This window comes from Armigeres subalbatus, chromosome 3, assembly GCF_024139115.2.
Source record: "Armigeres subalbatus isolate Guangzhou_Male chromosome 3, GZ_Asu_2, whole genome shotgun sequence".
NCBI classification, from domain to species: domain Eukaryota; kingdom Metazoa; phylum Arthropoda; class Insecta; order Diptera; family Culicidae; genus Armigeres; species Armigeres subalbatus.
Window position 1 is genome coordinate 303,842,409 of NC_085141.1, and position 20,642 is coordinate 303,863,050.

A 20,642-nucleotide genomic window follows, 5' to 3' on the forward strand; every position below is an offset into this window, starting at 1 on the left:
CTACGAAGCTCCATAGAGTCAAGGTGGTGGATCAACCTCCGTAACGGATGCGTTATTGAAGAACAACTGGGAAGACGGAAGATAGCGGTTTCCTCCAAAACCTTTTAGAACTTAATCTATCATATGTGTGCATATGCATAATCGAGTTTCAGACATAGTAATTTCCACTCCGGGGCTCAATGCACCGGAACATAGGCAATTAACTTTGAATGTACTTAACTCGAAAGGCGATCTCTCTTCGCTTATGTGGTCGGGTTGGATCTGAGACCACTGGCACAATCTCACACCCTACTTCATCGAGCGCCCAGTTGGTGATGAAGCAGTGTGGAGCTCATCCTGCTGGTTGGCATTGTACAAAAACATATATGAAGAGTTATTTCTAAGGATGTATTGGAGATTCGGCTACATGCCGTGCTGTGAATTTGGTTTCATCAGTACCCATGCTCGAGACGACGGAGGTCTTCGTAGCTTAATAGGAAAGCACCTGTCTAGCGTACTGGTTTGGTATGCAATCTATTCTAGTACCACAAAGAGCATATAACACTTTTGAAAAAATCTGAAAGATCTTTATTTACTCTTAAAGATCTGGGCCTTTTCAGAGGTTTCTTGGGTCACCATGAACTTATGCAATAAATTTCTATTCTATGCCTACAAAGGCGTACCAGTTTGAAACAATCAAAGATCTCTCTGGGTTACAGTGAGATCTTAGGCCCTTTCCAGTTTTCTTGGATGACCATAAACATATGCAATGAAGCGCTTTTCTAAAATCTACAAAGGGCATAAACCACTTTTAAACAAACTAAAGAATCTGTTCGCGTGTAGAACGAGGCTTTCCGGGTTTTCTGGATGACCATGCACATAATAATGAAGGCGACAGAGGATTATCGAGAGATTTCTGATAGCTACAGAAATATGTAGTGATCAATTTGATTTCAAGATGCGCAAAGAGCATGTACCACTTTTGGAGACAAGTCCATGAACCCATGGTACAGTGTGAACCTTAGGCCACTCCAGAGATTTCTTGGATGACTCGGAACATTTACTGTGAACGCATTCATCATATACCACAAAGAGCATACGTATTTGAATTTGATAATAGGCCTTTGGTTACGCGAGTAGATCTTTAAACTTTCTAGAGATTTCTCGGATGACTAAGACCTCATTTCAGAGGTTTCATTACCGAAGGATATACTATGAACACTTCAATTCTAAGAAGCGCAAAGGCTTGTAGAATATTTGAAACTGGTGAGATGCTTTTGGTTCGCTGTAGACTCTTTGCTTACTTGAAGATTTCTTGAATAACATGGGCATGGCTGTAAACCTTGACAATGTGCAAAAAGTAAGAGTTTCTTTCCAAACTTCAAAATTATATCAAATCGGTTGAAATTGTTGAAGTTATGAGAATACAATTTATGGAACACGGTCCTGTCAGCCATCGTATGTTTTTTTGGTACATAAAGGGTTAAAGCCAGAAGAAATCCTCAACTCAACTATCGGTCAGGACCTCAAGCGTCCCAGAAAAACGGAGATCAAGGTATCGTTCAAAGGGTATCGACGGCAAATTCGTCAACGCGGAGTCAGACTCATCAATTCAACTTCTCGACCTCGAAAACACTGGCTTCTGAGATTTCCATGATCCCATACCCGATACAGATGCTGGTGTATTTGATGAAGTGGAAACGGAAAATGTCGATTTCGACAATATACCCACTTATCACATTCATATTCAATGGAACTGTAACGGTGCGAGCCAAGCTCGCTGAACTGCGCTTATTGAATAAACACCATCCGATCTATACGCTCTTCGGAAACAAAACTAATAGAACTCATTTCAAAGTAAAAGATATGACTTATATGAAATCTAGAACTGCTCACGGAGGAGGCGCTTCTAGTTCTAAACAACCAAAGTCGAACTGTGAAGCTACAAACCACCATCGAAGCAATAGCTTTGAAAATCAGCTATCCATATAGTGCAACATGTTCTTCCTTCCTCCAAACGCTGAAGTGGACAAACTTGAATTGGAAGCAATGTAGCCAATTTCGCCTACATAGTTCTCGGAGACTTTAACGCGAAACATGGACTATGGGTCAACAAACGACGATCTCGTAGGAAGCTATGATGGCATATTCTAGAAGAACAAAATCTAATGGTTTAAATGACGGAGTGTACGCTTTATCCACATCAATTAGATTATAGTTCATCGACGCCGGACATCTCTATTTGTGGCCCAATTGTAGATAAACTGGATTGGAAAGGGGAGATGACCTACGCGGAAGTGACCATATACTATTCATCGGAAATTCCATACTCCTGCTACACAGAAACGCTGCTTGTTGGAAAGATAAAACGTCGATTGGACGAAATGATGAGGAGAATTGAAAATAGAATCTCTCGCTGCGTGTATATAGCATAGAAGAGCTAACAGAATGTATCGTTAGTGCCGCCAAACTATCTATACCGAAATCTTCGAAGAAACTCCAACACGTCTGTTCCATGGTGATGTGATCGTGAGCTGGGGGCTGTCAGGAAAAGGCGGAAAGCCCTCAGAATCTGTCGAAGAATGGATAAAGATGTAATGTTTCCGTGATGCATGCTGAATTTCGTAGCGCGGAAATGATCATTAGTGAAAAGCAGAAGTCATGAACAATACCCAGTAGCAGGGACTATGTCCAAGAAACGGCTTGAGATCCCTCCTATGGCCATCTGCAGGTTGTGGGCTAATTCTTGTTTTAAAATGTCCAAAGTAGCCTCTGATTTATCAAAAGAAGCCCTGCACGACGGTATTTTAGAATAATAGACAAAACAAAATTCCAACAATAAAATTCATGTGGAAAAAACTAAAATTGGTAGAATCTCGGATGCCATGAGCAAATTTTGGAAGTAAGACACTTCAATCTAATAATTAGAAAAAGGCATTTTTAAGGTTCTTGTGAACAAAAAATACGCATTTGTAAGGTTTCAAACAGAAACAGACCAAAAAATACTAAGCACATTTCAAACTAAAACGTTAAAAAAGCAGCTTATCGCAACTTTTCGCAAAACAAAATAGTGATTAATAGAAAGCTATTGCTTTCAGCTTTGTAATGAGCATAGAATCATTATGGGCACTCATTTGCGCCTATACTTTTGGAGCACTTCAATAAAACAAATGTGAGTATTTTAAATAAATTTGTATATAAAGTTAACTTAAGTTGAGTTCTGTCACCTATATTTGACATAGGCATACTATTTAAGACCCTGATAATGCAGTCTTGAAATAATATTAAGTTAGCGATGTAATTGAAGCCGTACAATGCTGATCTAAACCCTTGTTAAACAGCGTTTTTGATTGGAAATCAACAATCATGTTCAATCAAAAACTATGTGAGGAAAATACATATTCTTGGCAGTCTAAGACATTCGCCAAATTGAATGATGAAAATAATTAATAATTACACTAAAACACAGGTACAGCTTAACTGGTATACATTTGTATGCTCTTTCTTTGATGATTGGTGTTCACTAAATATAACAGCTTTTACCACAAACTCAGTAAATTTAATATAAAGTAACAGGTCAACGTTTCTTCTATTGGCATAGCAATTTCTATTATCAACAATTGATTTGCTCCCTTCAACAACTAGACATGGAAGTGAAAAACTGGTAATGTATTGGTGCCAAATGCTGGTTGTTTATATCCTCCAGTAGTGAAATTCATTCATATTAATCGGCCGCACGCTCATCTCGCTTCACTCAATTTTGGAACAAACTTTATTGTTTATCAAAACTTGCTCAACACAAAACATGAATTTTTAGCCTTGGCATCAATTTTATGTCATGTAGACAGATAGGCAAAAGCATTTAAACACATTGTAAAACAAATTTAACCCTTATGAAGCCAACAAAAATCAGACGTGAATGACAGATAGGGTACCCGTGTACCCAGATATTGACATTTTCATTACGTTTACCATTTTCAACCTATTTGAATAATGTTTGCCATTTAGGAGAGAAGGAACTTATATGCTTTTGTCCGCTGCCAAGATTTACATCTTTTGTCTTTGTAATGCCTTAGAGTCTACATCATGTAAGCAAAAGTCTATCAACCAGTTTCAAATATACAACTTGCTCTTGGCGGTCCTTACATGATATGTTTTGTTTCATAAAAAAATCATGGTGGTTGTGTACAAGGAAAACGACCACTCGACGTAAACTACGTGAAACCAAATCCATACACATAAGAATGAATATTTGTCTGTCTGCCCTTATAGACTAGGAAACGGCATGGACATTTGTATGTAGAGGTTTTAGGGAACGATGAAGATTGTTACAGATGATATTAGACCCTCCTCTTCTGGAAGAGGACTCTCATACAAAATGAAGTACACATTTCTGCTTTAATCGAAAATTAATCTAAAAATGGAATCCAAAATTTGCAAATTTCGAATACTTAACGTCTTTTAAATAATGTAAAAAATATATATTTAATCAATTTTAGGTAAAACGAAGCTCGTCGGTTCTGGTAGTACAGTATATTAACAATATATTCCACCTCGTGAGTCTTCATATGTTGAATAATGGACAGCACTGTCCTATCCAGCCGCTGGAGCCACCCCATTCTTACACTACGTTTCACAGTTGAATAATAGATAAAGTAGGCAATTATTTATGGTTGAAATGCGCTATGTAGGATCGGGAATGATTATAATTTTTTTGATGAGCTTGGAAAGTATTGAACTTGCAAAAGGAAGGCGGTCCTATCAGCCACATAAGGGTTAAAACACTACGGTGTTACTATCACTTTTAATATAATCCATGGTCTGCGTAAAAATCCGAAAAGAAACATTTGTATTTTAACACTTTTTTAAATAAATGCCATCGCCGGATATTTTGGTCGTATTTTTTGCTAAAAATCAAATCACATAGAATTGTGCGTGGTATCTTTTTAGCGTGTGTTTGATATGCTCACAAACACATTCTCTCGCTCTATTCCGAAGTGTGCTGCTGTCAAAGAAAACGAACAGTCCTGATTTTATTTAGTGGAAACATAGAGCAAATATTGGATAAATTTGCTCTTTGTGAAGTAATAATCAAGCGGTGATAAAGTGTAAAAAGTAGTGTACGTACTTAATTTTGTCGTGTCAAACGCAATAAAGAGGAGAAACAGGCTATCCAAAAGTAAGTAACAGTTTGCTATTCGTGCGCTGCTTTCTTTCGGCAATGCAATAATGGCAAGGATTTCGAAGGTGCAAATTTGTTTGATGATTAACTCATCAAATCTTGCTACTTTTACACAAACAACTTATTCAAAATGAAAGCTTAGACTTGAAATTGTGTGATTGAATCAAAATTATGTTCATAAATAGTGTATGTTTGCTGGAAAATGCAAATATTGTTGAGGGTGCCAACAATCGTCGTCGCACCCTGCCAAAGCCGTATTCTACCCTATCAAAGTCAAAACTCAACAGAACTTCTTCAAATTTTGAATTCGAACCACATAAGTATTCTTTAAAATGAGAAAAATATTATTCCAACCGAAATACGAATTTCGATTTAGAGGTTTTGGCTGCCTTCGAACCATTGTGCAATGTTCGTATGCCGGAAGAACATCAAGCGAAGATAATGTTTAGTAGAAAATGCGGAAAAGGCCGCAGGCTTCGCGGAAGGCCGCTTATACGATGGCTTTGTGCAGTTGAAGAGGACCTGAGGGCGCTCAATGTTCAGGGCGACTGAAGGCGATTGGCCCAGGATCGAGTCCAGTGGAAAAGGATACTCCATTCGGCGTAGGTTCATCGAAGAGCTGTAGCCCATCAAGTATCAAGTAAGTACGAGAAAAACAAAAAACTGCGGAACTCCAGCAGCAAAGCGAATTATCGCTGTAGGGACATTATAAAAACCCACATCTGGTGGAAAATACCACCCGTTGGAAGGTGTTAATTAGTTTTGATTAGTGGTGCCTATTTCGATGTCGGCAAAACCACTTTTGTCAGTTTTGATCAAAACATGTTTTTATTGCTTAGCAACCAGATAAACGTTATGTGTGCCCGATCAATGCAGCATTTTTATTGTTTATATTTCATTTCACACCTTCAATAAATATTAACGTTAAGGTCAAGATCTATAGGTATTTATCAAATATGGCTGCCCTTATAACGATGGCAGAGACGTTGTTTATAGATATATATAATATCAAAGTATATGATCGATGGTACCATGCTCTGCGAGTTTCATGAGCGTACCGAAATAGAGTAATGTAAGCACATACAGTGATGTTCGGAATAATAGCAGCAAAGGCAGATTTTCATACAAAATAGTCAAATTTAGCGTTGCAGTTATTTCTTCGCTGCCAATCTTGCTATGTACAAGCTTCATTTTAAAAGTACTACAGAGATAATAAAACAAAATGTTTGACAGCAGTCCAATGTTTGATTCCTTGACTTGAGTTGTAACCTACGGTGGTTTACAGCGAAAATAATGTCCGGTCGCGTACATTGTGTTAGATAGTTAGAATTATAAGACTACCAATTGTTTGGTTGGCCATATGATTTTTCTCGGTAGATGTAGTTGTTGACATTACCTTGTTGAATTTCTCATTCATCGGTTTCTTTGTTGTTTGTCAGTTATAATCGTAAAAACAAAATTGACTAACAATTTATTTATAGGGTACAGCAACCTTTCGCTCCTTGGGCCCTCCTTAGCCGTGCGGTAAGAGACACGGCTACAAAGCAAGACCATGCTGAGGGTGGCTGGGTTCGACTCCCGGTGCCGGTCTAGGCAATTGGAAATTGTCTCGACTTCCCTGGGCATAAAAGTATCATCGTGTTAGCCTCATGATATACGAATGCAAAAATGGTAACCTGGCTTAGAAACCTCGGAGTTTATAACTGTGGAAGCGCTTAATGAACACTAAGCTGCGAGGCGGCTCTGTCCCAGTGTGGGGATGTAATGCCAATAAGAAGGAAGGAAGAAGAAACCTTTCGCTAACTGGGCTAGAACACCAGCCTAGTTAACGAACGATTGAATGGCATTATAATGCGCACAGTAATGTTCAAATTTGTGGAGCGTCTAGAAGTGTCGGTATTTGGACGATGTTGAACGTGTTTTTTTTGTGCAAAACTCGTTGTTTATCGCTAGTTACTATGAATATTTGCTAACGTCTTGAAAATATATCATTTGAACGGATTTTTTAACATTCTGGTATGTACTGTACATTTGGAAAGAATGTATGACGTGTCTAAATATGGACCGAACACCGAGAATCAGATGGTCAGCTCAAGAAGATGCCATTTCAAACAAGGATTTGCTGTAGTCGTGAATATCATGCAAATTCTGGACTGCAACAGCGCCACATAACCGGATGTTTGGCGAGTTCTAACCAGTTTAATTATTATCAGTTTTTGCCTTCTATCAAATCTTAATTGATCTTTTACGTTGGCCCTATGTACCTCTACAGGTGCTCAGGACACATTAGTGAGTGAATGAGAAATATTTTCTACTGGTTTGTCTTTCATAACCATAAATATAATATATCTCATGAAATCTACGAGGAACATAGAATAGTATAGGTCATATGTCTTAGATTTTTTTTTGCATCTTTCTTAACTTTTTCCTGCTCACGTTTTTCTTCTTTGCTTTTCATTGCGTTCTATATTGAATAATAATGAACACGAAAGTTTGAGTGGTAGAACATGAATTAATATGTTCAGTTTGCAATTGGCCTGAATGTTTCCATTGTGCACCAATTTAGATTCCCCTAAATTTACAAAAATATTGTTTTTCTAGTTTTTCTTTTATTAAATTGATTATTTAAAACATTGACGTACATATAATGTTGGATTTCATTAGTTGTATAATGTCTCAAATCAGTCTTGTTATTGACTGAATTAATAATTATTCGTGACCATGCTGAGTGTGGCTGGCTTCGAGTCCGTTGTGCAGAAATGTCGAAATGATTACTAACACCAATACAGCACCAGCGATTACGTGAAAATATGGTAACTTTTACAAAATGTTTCCGTGAATACGATAATTGTCTCTCATCAGGTCAAGGTTACCAAGGTCAGGTAGATTTTGAGGATTATTCATCACTCAGCTATATCACGTAAATCGGACGTGAAGATTTTCCAAAGTGTATAGGGTAACCGTACCATTAGTGGAGGTAGTGGGGTTTTAATGAGATTTATCATATTTATACACTTTACGATGGTTTCAGTTGATGCGTCGTGCTTCAAATATCCTGTTAAATGCAACTTATCTTAAGATTTCACTATTGAAAATAATGATTTTCCTTAACAAAATTGACTCCCTTGCACTTATAGTGGTGCAACTGTACCAATAGTGGCGAGTCTCAAAAAAAACCAATGGATAGCACCACTATGGGAACCAAAATTAATTTATACAGCCACTAAAGGAACAGTGTACCCATAGTGGTGCAAGCAATATTTGGTAATTGTTGATGTTTAATGACATCTATCTTATTTTTGCTAGCATATTTATTAGTTTATCTATTGACTAAGAAATTAAAGCTGCAAATTTCCCATAATTATCAATTTAAAAAAAAAAATCTTTTGTTGATCTACTAATACCTCCACTATTGGTACCGTTACCCTATATCTAGACAAAACTAACAATTAACCCAATGAGTGGAAATAATTATAACTAGTGTGTGTGTAAGTGTAAAAACTTCTCTTTCTCAATTCGTTTTCCAAGTGAATTGTGCAGGAATACACTTTCTCTTTATATGAAAGAGCGTGTGTCATATCCACTCTTTATCACACAAACGCACAAATGTAAAGAAAACAGAAAAATGTCAATTGTAAACAGTCAATAAGGCATACATTTAGGCTGAGTCCTAAATCTTCAATGGAAATTAACGTTTTAAACGCCTGAACATAGACCTTTTTTTATATAAAACAGCAAAACACACGCGACTGAAAAAGTTCTCACTCTTTATCGATCATTCAGTAATTTGCGTTCGATCATTTAGTAGTTTGTCCATAACACATTCCAGAAGCCGAATTTCAAAATGTGTAGTATGGTGGATTTCTAGTGCGAAGGTTTTTCACAACTCTACCTAATGGTTCGTTGTTTGAATTCCACTAGTGACGGAGTTATAGTTATAGTTTCAGTAACTTAGACTAAATGATAACAAAATTCCAATCATTTATTTTAAGTTACTGCAACTAGCGTAATAACTCCGTTATTAGTTGAATTCTAATAACGAGCCATTAGGGCAAAGTTGTAGAAAAACATTCGCACTAGAAGTCCACCATACAACATGATTTGGAATTCAGCTTCTGGAATGTGTTATTGACAAACTACTAAATGATAGAACGCAAATTACCAGAGGGGGGACAACGATTTTTTTTCATATGGAGTTTGGCAAGTATGACAGTACCCTCTTATTTGGCGCATAAATTTATACTCCAATGTCAAAATGCTCATATACTTACATAAATTGTCGTGGTATTTGTGAAAATTTGTATTGTTTACCATTTTTACAAGAGAGAGTGGTGTCGAAAGCACATATTAAATTAAAGATTGCAACGAACAAAAATACACCAAATCTAAAAAAATGTAGTGTTTTCACTTTATTCCGTACGCGAAATATGCAGATAAATAAGTATGTTGGTAGAAAAAACTCTGTGCTGAGCAGAAACAGTTGTTTCTGGCATTATCCAAACTTTGTGCGTTTCAGAACATTCTCACTCACTGCAGTGTTTATTTTTAATAGACTACGGCGTAGTGTTAGTTCCGTCGGCATTCGCTTGATTTGAGGCAACAAATATTTGACACCTCAGCACCCGCCTGCAAATTACTGACTGATCGTTAACATCCTTGCACGCAAGTGTAAGCGCTCGCAAGGGTGAATCGATACACTTCTCTTTATAGGTAAGAGCTCCACACATTTCAAGGCAAAGAGTGAGAAATGACCAACTCTGTAATACTGCCGTGTCAAGGATATCTGTCCCATGACGAAAATGATGCAACTGAGAAAAATGCGATTGAAGTTGGAAACATATTTTTCAGTTTGTAGCTAAATTGCCCCATGAAATTTTGATTAATAAACGTATATCGATGAAAATAGTGTATTTCTAATGGCTTAGTATGTTTCAAAGGATAAACACTGTTTTTAGTGTAATGTTTTCAGTGGGACATTTATGCTGCGAAATTGATAATTCCAAGCATATTTGTTCCAGTGCTAGAGTATCATCAGATTACTTTGCGTTTAGCAAAAGTTTAGTTGGGTCTGGATAATAACCTGTTTCAAATTAGATGCATTAGATCTTTTCAAAGCGTATTGTAGTAAGGGCCATACACTAATAACGTAGGCTTTTGGGGGAGGGGGCTCTTACGCTCCATAGAAAAAAAAATGTGTATAAAAAAGCTGACATGGGGACAAGTGTGTCCCCCAGAGATAGTATACCTTACATAACTATAAGGACAGTGAGAATTGATTCCTATACATAATTTGATCCTGAAATAAGTTCAGGTCAATGGCGTAGCCACGGGGTTGGTTTTGGACACCCCCAGAGACAAACTTTTTTGAAGAATTTTTTTTTTCGGAAACCAAACAACCCCCACCCCCAGACCAATTTTCTGGCTACGCCACTGGTTCAGGTGAATTATGTTTCAGCGCAGATGAATTTTTGGAAGAAGCATCAAAATCAGGTTCCGTGGTAAGGTTTTCCTATGATTCCTATGAAATTTATGTCAGATTAGCATCTGATGTGTCGAGTGGAAACTTCCACCTGTGTGGGGTGCGTGTATGAACATTTGTAAACACATGTTAAGGACCATTTTTTCGTAATAAGTTGCACTCGACGGGAAATTCGGCCCCATTGTTTGCTATTGAAAATCGATTAGTCACTTCGTTCCGAAGCTATTGCAAAAAATCTTGTATATATGTAAATGAATTGGGATTACCTTATAGCCATGAGCTTAGAAGCATGAGTACAAAGCGATGATGCTTAGGTGGCTTGGTTGGACTCACGGTCAAAGGAATTTTTTGGGTGCAATTAGGCATAAAAGTATTATCGTGTTAGCTTCATCATATACGAATGCAAAAATGGTAATGCCAATAAAGAAGGAAGAAAAGTGTAAATAAATACATAGAATGCGAATAAAAATAATCTCTCATTTTTATTCTCACTTAAGTTTTAATATAATCATCTTAATATGCTTCATTTATTACTTTTTCAATTTTCATAATGCACAAGAAAGGCATCAACGATGTTAGGTGGATTAACCTTTTTACCCATTGAAACTATACCACAACCCATATTCTTTCTCTGAATGATTTGATAATGAAAATTGGCCTCTTCGAAGTAATTTAATAGATGTTGTATGAAATTTGTTTCAATGGGACAGTTATGCTTGGAAATTCTACAATGGGACAAAATGACCCGATATTTTTTCGCCAAGTTTTCGAACAAACTATACGTATTTATTTGTTCACAATAAAATATACATTAATTTAGAACGGGACAGATATGCCTGGGACGGCAGTATAGTTATACTCCTAAATCATTTCAACCATCTAACTCCTTGACATCTATGAGGGCGTCACTGAGTCGCTGGCCTGTCGTTAAATAGATGTCATATCATACTTATCATACTTTCTTCCTTTCCCTAGTATCGGAGAAGATGGGCGTGGCCGGCAATGGTAGCTTTGATGTTTTATCATTTTGGACCCTCAATTGGGTTGCTATTAAATAAAAAAAAGAAAGGTAAAGAATATACATGACAGCTATATACATGACACCAGCCTAGTTAACGAACGCCACTTTTTAACTGGGCGGACGAGGGGACGCGGGATGCATTGTTGTTATAGTTTTTTACATGAAACTTAAAGAATATACCATTTAGAATCCCCTCATTGCCGAGTCTTTGTTGTTGATTTTTGCCGGATAACTGCTTTTTAAATGGTCTTCCCTGGGCAAAGGCACAACTTTGTGATTAGCTTAAATGCTGAGAGCTTAAATGTATCTTTACTCTTCAGAGAAAGATGCACACTAGTGGTGCCACTAGGAATCGATACTGCGATCGATCTTGAGAAGCGATTACATTATTTTCTGCACATCACTTTTATTTTGAAATTAGTTCAAATATCATTTAACCAACATTCAGATACATATTTTCACTATTGTAAATAATCGTCGCGAGAATATCACAATGAACTTTTCACATGCATGCTACATGTTTTCAATACTAATAATCACCTTCTTTCTTTTCTTCCCTTTGCATTATCCACTAATCGTTGCGAGCTACTACCCTTAAGGACATAGTTGGAAGAGTACCACGATGGCAGTCAATATGGCACCGGACCTTCCACGGGTCAACCCCACACCTTCCGCACTCCTCTCCCACCAACATTCGAATGCATCGAACAGCATCGAACAAAAGTTTAATATTTAGATTACTAACCTGTTCACAGTATATTTATGTACTTCCTTGTCACTAACATGTTTCTTCAAAGAGACTTATGCATTTCGGCTCGATAGATGGCATAAACCAGCAGTTTCGTGCCAATTTAACAGCCGTCCGCGGTTTGGTGGGTTTATCACTGCACTCCACTTCTTCTCTAGGGCATTGAAAAAATCAATTTTTTACACACTTCTCCGCACATGAGCAGCCCGAAATGTTGATGGAAGGCAAATTAAACTTCACTTTTTGGATTAAGTCACTTGTTTGAAGCGAAAACTTAAGATAAACTGCAATTTTTGCTCGAAGAAAACGATTAAAAACTGATCGCGGAGCGAATGTAAACACCGGTACCGATAGCAGCAAACAAATAAACAGGGTGATTCAAAACTGATTTTGCTCCGCCATGCTCAGTCGATTATGTTTCATATTTTGGGTGTCGTTCGCTGGTTTCGGTCGGTTTGAATACGGGCTTACCGTGCACAGGTCGTTTCAGGTTTGTATGGCAGTTGATATGGCGAGGTTGAATTTTACATTCACCCTTATTCTTGTTTACGGACGAACGATACTTTCGAACGAATGCGATTCGATCGAACCGTTTCTCCATTTGATTTTGCTGGCGTAAACGAGAATGCTCTTCAACTTTCGTTCCGAAGCGCGTTCGTACGTAAACAAGAATATGGGTGATTATTCTGATTCCACATCACTCCGTGATTGGGCGCTGGCGAGGGGAAGACCATATGACTGGATAAAATTTAAGAGCTTTAACTCCTTAGACAATGCATATAAAATGGACGTTCCAATAGTTGGGAGTCGATTTTAATCGAGGTTGCAAATCTTTAGCATGATAATAAAGCCCCAAATACAATGTCGGCGGACGAGAACAGCTTCCCTGGGAAGCTTACCAGACTGATCAAAGAAACGGTGGATGGTGTGCAAAACTGTGTGAAGATTTCGGGCGAACACTCCAGTTCGTTCGAATCGCGCCGGGGACTAAGACAAGGTGATGGACTTTCGTGCCTGTTGTTCAACATTGCGCTAGAAGGTGTCATGCGGAGAGCCGGGTGTAACAGCCGGGGTACGATTTTCAACAGATCCAGTCAATTTATTTGCTTCGCGGATGACATGGACATTGTCGGCCGAACATTTGCAAAGGTGGCAGAACTGTACACCCGCCTGAAACGTGAAGCAACAAAAGTTGGACTGGTGGTGAATGCGTCAAAGACAAAGTACATGCTTGTGGGCGGAACCGAGCGCGACAGGGCCCGCCTGGGAAGCAGTATTACGATAGACGGGGATACCTTCGAGGTGGTCGAGGAATTCGTCTACCTCGGATCCTTGCTAACGGCTGACAACAACGTTAGTCGTGAAATACGAAGGCGCATCATCTGTGGAAGTCGGGCCTACTACGGGCTCCAGAAGAAACTGCGGTCGAAAAAGATTCGCCACCGCACCAAATGTGTCATGTACAAGACGTTAATAAGACCGGTTGTCCTCTACGGACATGAAACATGGACAATGCTCGAGGAGGACTTGCAAGCACTCGGAGTATTCGAGAGACGGGTGCTTAGGACCATCTTTGGCGGTGTGCAAGAAGACGGTGTGTGGCGGCGAAGAATGAACCATGAGCTCGCCCAACTCTACGGCGAACCCAGTATCCAGAAGGTAGCTAAAGCCGGAAGGGTACGATGGGCAGGACATGTTGCAAGAATGCCGGACAGCAACCCTGCAAAGATGGTGTTCGCTTCCGATCCGGCAGGTACGAGACGGCGTGGAGCACAGCGAGCGAGATGGGCAGACCAGGTGCAGAACGACTTGGCGAGCGTGGGGCGTATCCGAGGATGGAGAGATGCGGCCTCGAACCGTGCATTGTGGTGTCAATTTGTTGATTCAGTGTTATCTGTTTAGATGTTAACTAAATAAATTAATGAACAATGTCGGCGGAACAGGAACGGAAACGGCAAATTGACAGTTAGCCCATATATTTTTTGTCAAATTCGCCGTTTCCGCTGACATTGTGTTTGTGTAATTGTGTAATTCAACAAAATATCCAGATTTTTTCTGTGATATCTATCGCACCAGGAGCAGATACTTCATACAAAAAGTATGACCAAGGATATGTTATCGAACATTTAATAATTTGCATTCGATCATTTAGAAGTTTGTCAATAACTCATTCCAGAAGCTGAATTTCAAAATGTGTTGTATGTTGGACTCCTAGTGCGAAGGTTTTCTACAACTCTGCAAAATGGTTCGTTGTTTGAATCCCACTAGTAACGGAGTTATAGATACAGTATCAGTAACATAGACTAAATGATAACAAAATTCCAATCATATAGTTTAAGCTACTGCAACTAGCGTTATAACTCTGCTATTGGTTGAATTGTAACAACAAACCATTAGTCAGAGCTGTAGAAAAACCTTCGCACTAGGAGTCCACCATACAACACATTTTGAAATTCAGCTTCTGGAATGAGTTATTGACAAACTACTAAATGATCGAACGCAAATTACTAAATGATCGATAACATCCTTGAGTGTGACATGGGGGTGAGCGGAGTATAAAAAGCTATTTCAATGGATTTTTCCTAAGGTGCGTTCAGTGAAATCTCTGGAATGTTGCTTCCAGCTATGTGGGTTCTCTTTTCGCCAGCTTGGAGGGGAGGCGCTGTAGTCAGTGTAATGAAAGGTTTAGTTTCCCATAATAGTTTTCATACAAACTTGAACCGGCTTGTTCTCAATCAGTTTTTGTTCAAATCGGCTTTTGGAGGAAACTCGAAGCATGGGACGGAATCAAGTGAGCGTGGTGGAGCTGGGTCGTTTTTTGAACCACCCTACTAATATGCTGTTTTTTCATAAATACGACACCAATACTACTACAGTATATGACAGTTTGTATTGTACCTATGCTTTCAAAGCTTTGTTTTGGTACTCAACCCACCTTCACCTTAACAACACATTGGAAGACCTCCAATATTGTAATAGAAGAGGAAAAAATATCTGGACCGATTTGCTATCGGTGTAGACGACGATGCCTATTCCCACTCCCCACTCCATCGGTGTATTATGGAAAATGTAAGTTCTCGGATTTACGCTGGTGACCTGAAAAATGAAAAATGAAAATGATAACTGCTTTTTAAATGGTCTCTGGCCCAGTTTGCAAACGCCCAGTTGCTGCTGTAATACATATACCCAGAAACCGACCAATTATTTAAAATCTTGATTTCTTAAAAACTAGTTGCTGGAAACAGTTAAAGTTCAAAATGTATCATAATAGCTTGATAATTGTATAGAAAAACTTTAACTGTTTTTATTTACGTTTTTATTTCGAAAAAATTACGATTTTAAAATAGGTGAGCGAAGAAAACTGGGATGCTTCTGGGTGTCATACTCTACCTATCAACGAAGATGACGCACTGAGTGCTTCATCAAGTAAAAATTCTAAACTTGAACTGAATCCTAGAAAGAAGATTACCTCTCTCAAGGTTCATAATACATTTTAGTAACCCTTTCTCCCATTGATCATTCATAAATTTTACTCTATTGCTCAGCGCCTAAAAGCTTCTGTCGTCCAACAACCCACCGCTATCGGAATTTAAAAGTGGTTGCAAAAACTCAATCCAGCTTGGACATTACACTCAGTTATTTGCAGTACTGCATTATCATTAGATAGATTCTTATCGTGTGAACGTGACCACAGATAACCAAGGTTTGTGAAACATATTTGTCCACACAGTATTGATGTATTGATGACGCAAAACTGATGATAAATTTAGAAAAGATTATACGTATTATTCCGAAAAAGAACACTAGTTTTCTGTAGGTATTTTCATGTACTGTATGATTAACCTACATTAAGGCTCAAGACTCCATCACACTGTTTTGAAAATAATGACTGTATGGTTTAGAAGTATTGGTGATGAAACTTGTACGAAAAAGTGCCGAAAAGGAGCAGCGTAAATTTATGCTTACTACTACATACGCATTGTATTTTAAGCAAAACTTGTGATTTCATGAGAAGTATTGTAATTTGAAAGTAGCTGCAGTTCGAATGATGAATTATTTCTCATTACAATTACCAATTCTTTTCATCCTTAGCTAACATTGACTAACATTATAATATTCTCAAAATTATTATCCTGAACACTGGTCAGGTCAGAATTCGAGGACAATTGAAATTCACAGTAGAGCTTAGGGGCCGTACACTAATTACGTAAGCAATTTTTCTGGGTTTTTCAACCCCCCCTCCCCCATGTAAGATTTTTCACATACAAATCTATTTTTATTTATATGGAGTGTAAGAATATGGCCGACCCCCCCTCCCCCCATAAGTGCTTACGTTATTAGTGTACGGCCCCTTAACAGTTTTGCAGCTTTTATATTTGAAAAAAATAAATTTTTGCTTTGATTTCGTGACAAGTCTTTTATGGTCAAATCTTGATAAAGAGCGTGTTTCATATTTTTGCAAAATAGAAAAACATGCGTTTGTGGGCAATTTTGTTTTGAATAATATGTGTATTTCAGCCAAATACTTCTCAACCACAGTTTTGCTCAACTCAAACTTTGGACTTTCGACAGTCACTTGGCATAAGACGGGTTCGTACTATCCCATTTAATTTCATTACTTGATTGTAACCTTAACATATACGTATTTCGATCTCAACTTCATACTTGACTCGAATAGACTTTGTTATTTTGTGGTGCGAATTTTAAACCAAAATTATTTCGGACACAAAAAATTAATACGGTTTGATACCTCCCATAGAAATGTGATCATACTCCCGAGCAGTAAGTTTTTCATACTTTGCAGCTTCGCACTTTGATCAGTCCCAAGATTACTTAATTTCGTGCCTCGGAACGAGTCACGTTCGCGCTGCGTAAATGTTGTTTATATCTGGAGTGGGTGGAAATGGGGTGGTAAATATATGTCAGCTGTTACATTAAGTTGCCAGACATGACAAGATGTTTATTTTACATTACAATAAATGTTTATGATATATGAAATCTATTATAATATTAAAGTTTTAAAAGAATGTATACACCACTAGCCATCCAACAAAATCTAGCTTAACATTGTTCAATATTTTTTTCCTGAATTTTTAGCAAATTTAACAAACCGCAATAATTATTTGAATAAATGAATCTGGCAACGATGAAGAGACGATTATTTGCTTGTGCAGGCATTGAGTTGTTTGTGTGTCGGCTAGGGTATTCGATGTATTGTTACGATAGAACGAAGTTGCACTACCTAGATTGTGAGCGCACAATTTCACTTGTTGCGCTAGTGAATTTGAGAATTCCGAATGTTGCTGCATTCGCAATACGGTCGTCAAGTTTGTGTCTCACTTCAATTTTTCTGAAGCAGTTTTCTTTTGTTTTTCGACGAGAAGTGAAGAAATTATGTTTCAAGATTGAAGAAAAAAGTGGAACTTGATTAGTGAATTGTGTTTAGGAGTGATTAAATCTAGAAAACGGCCTAAATAAATCAAATAAAAAATTTATTGTAAGTTAACGATAACTGTATGTGTTTGATCCGAATGTTTGGAGTTAGTATGTGTTCGAGAAACGTACGCACGATGGACTAGGAAAAAAGCAGTTTTGAGTGATTTTCGAGCTTTGTTTTCAAAAAATAATTAGTTTGTAAGTAAACAATTCATTTAAAAATGCAATGATTATGCAGTGACTAAAGAAAGTCCAAAAATAGCAGTAAAATATTCATTTTATGATAAATTTGCATTAGTATTAGTGTGAATGACTGAAAATCATCGTCATTGTAAAATTGATTACGGTTTATAGAGCCTTAAACAATTACCGTTGCAGTTTAATATAGCACGTAAGGGAGTGGAGTGTGGAGTAAGAGAAGATAGGTATCAAATGAGGAAATTTTGAAATAACTGTAAAGAAATTATAGTAGCACACAAACTTATGAACATTGCATTTCAATTGTAGGGGCTTGTAGCGGACACATTCACTTTGGCACTTACTTTGGCGTTGGGATACCCGCTTCGTTTAAAAATGTGTATGACACATGCTCCTGTACGTTCAGATTACGCCGCTGGCCGGCACTTCCCAATATCTGCAAAAAAAAGTTGAGAAATAAAAAAGCAATTAATTTGGGGTAAGATGATGATGCCTTTCTAGTGTTACAGTAGTAGGACAGGAAAAGGACATAGGTGAGTCCGTAAGAGTACGCATGTGAATTTACACACCATCATACATATATCACTGCAATTCATTAAACTGCATTGAATAGAACACAACTTTCTGTACGTTTTACAAAATCCTATAACCATTTTTATAAGGCCTGTAACCATTCGTTTCCACTGGGCGTTCTAGTAAGGCAAAAATAGGATAAACAAAATTCCCAACTGCAGTGATAAAAAAAACCGGTTGACGACAATCCATGATATGAATGAATCAACTTAGCACTCGACCGGTTTCACGAAATAGCCATAATAGATTAACTCGTGCTATAGTCCAAGCGAACACATGATAACTAACTAGGAGGGGTCTGACGTCACAAGCGAACGTGATACAGCGTCTCCAAAAATTAGCATCTGCATCAATGTCAGAGGGGTCCAAAGTAGCCTTGCGAGCAAAGGCGTAGGATTGCCAATCCGGAGATGGCGAGTTCGATTCTAGGTCCCCGATCCCCGAGGATGTTTTCTATCAATAAAACTGAGATTCAATAAATTGTAATTTGTAATACAGTTGAACCTCCATGAGTCGATGGTCCCTCCAATATTGACTCATGGAGGTTTGACTGCAAATATCTGATGTTTTAAACGATGCCTGCCACTAAAAAAATAAACCGATCAAAGAAGGTCGTGGAATACAAACTTCAAGAAGTCACATAAAATACCTTCGAATGGTTCTATCAAAATACGATGTATGTAGGACTGTGGGTAATATCACTTTGCACAGTTACTCGAATGGTTTGGAATGGCTTTCATGATCTAGTCATCCGCTACAAACGCAAGGACGTATCATATATAGGATTGAAATTTCATAAAATCACGCATTAATACATTGTAGGTACACGCTTTCTAAAACTACTTTATGGGCTAAAAACAACAATCAGAGGTTATCAGCGTTCACCCGCGTGTCGGCAGTCAGAGAAATAGTTTCGTCTGAAAACTGGAACACACTGGTCCAATAAGATCCCATCATGGCATATCAAACAGCTGACTCGATTTGTTTACCAAGTGGAATGCCACCACCGCCTACTCGGTTGATATAATGCCGTTGTTATTGTTGCTTTCCCCTTTAACGATTTCGGTGGCGATGAGAATCCGTCTCATTCGGAATACGTTAATTTTAGAATAGAAGAGAGTCAACAGCTGCTTCTATCGTGCAGCAACGAGAGCAAAACCGTCCAAGACAAACTCCCCAAACACTGACAGCCGATATTGCGACGGACCAAAGTGCAAAAGATTGTTACATAAAGCTGGGGGCTCGCTGAACCGCAGCTTCGCTCGAGAAAGAGGTCTTTTCCAAAGTCAAACCAATCGAAGTATCCTTTCGCTTGTCCAAATGACCTTGTGGACAATCGCGTGACTTACCCTGGGCGATGATTTGGCAGCCAAATCGGCCAAAACCAGACCGGATTTTCGCAGTATTGACGCCATTTTGCTAGCTCGACCGTACAATTTGCTCCACACACTCGACGATCACTAAACTCTCGATGTCGCGCCGCGAATGACTGAAAATGTTCCGAGAAGTTGGGTACTTGCACAACGTACTTCACTCTCGCGGTTGGTTGATACACGGGGATGAATCGCGAAAGACGTCGTGCGCGCTTCGTTGACGTTTCGCTTCCGGCCTGTCATGCATGCATCTGTCAGTTTTAAGCGTGACGTCACAGATTATAGCAAAATCACAACAGTAGAAAATGTGAACTATGTGGTTAAAATCCGAGAAAATTCAATATTTAAGGTTGGTATCGTGTTCAAAAGAAATTTCTTTTTCTATCTCAATCACATGTTAAATTCCGTTTACTGAATCGGAAAAGTAAAGAATCGAAACAAAATTCTTTAAACAGTATCCACCTGACAAGAACAAAAAATAAAATTGAATTTGTAAGGTCCCCACGCAAAGTATTGAGCTGTCACTTTACTTTCGGAAAAATATTCTGCTCGATTATTCCGTAAGTACAAGTGACATTTTGCTCCATGCAGATCAGTTGTCAAAATTCCGCTTGGTAATATTGAACAAAATTCCGTAACCTCTCTACTTTTCA

The 20,642-nt window shown here is 38.2% G+C and overlaps 1 long non-coding RNA gene across 1 annotated transcript; it reads right to left on the minus strand.

The window, feature by feature from the left end:
- Window positions 1–18,399: 18,399 nt before the first annotated feature.
- On the minus strand, window positions 18,400–20,298 carry LOC134220581 (uncharacterized). Its single transcript, XR_009981963.1, has 2 exons — window positions 19,966–20,298; window positions 18,400–18,479 (listed from the first exon to the last, which is right to left on the minus strand). It is a non-coding gene; the product is annotated as an uncharacterized LOC134220581 (long non-coding RNA).
- Window positions 20,299–20,642: the final 344 nt, after the last annotated feature.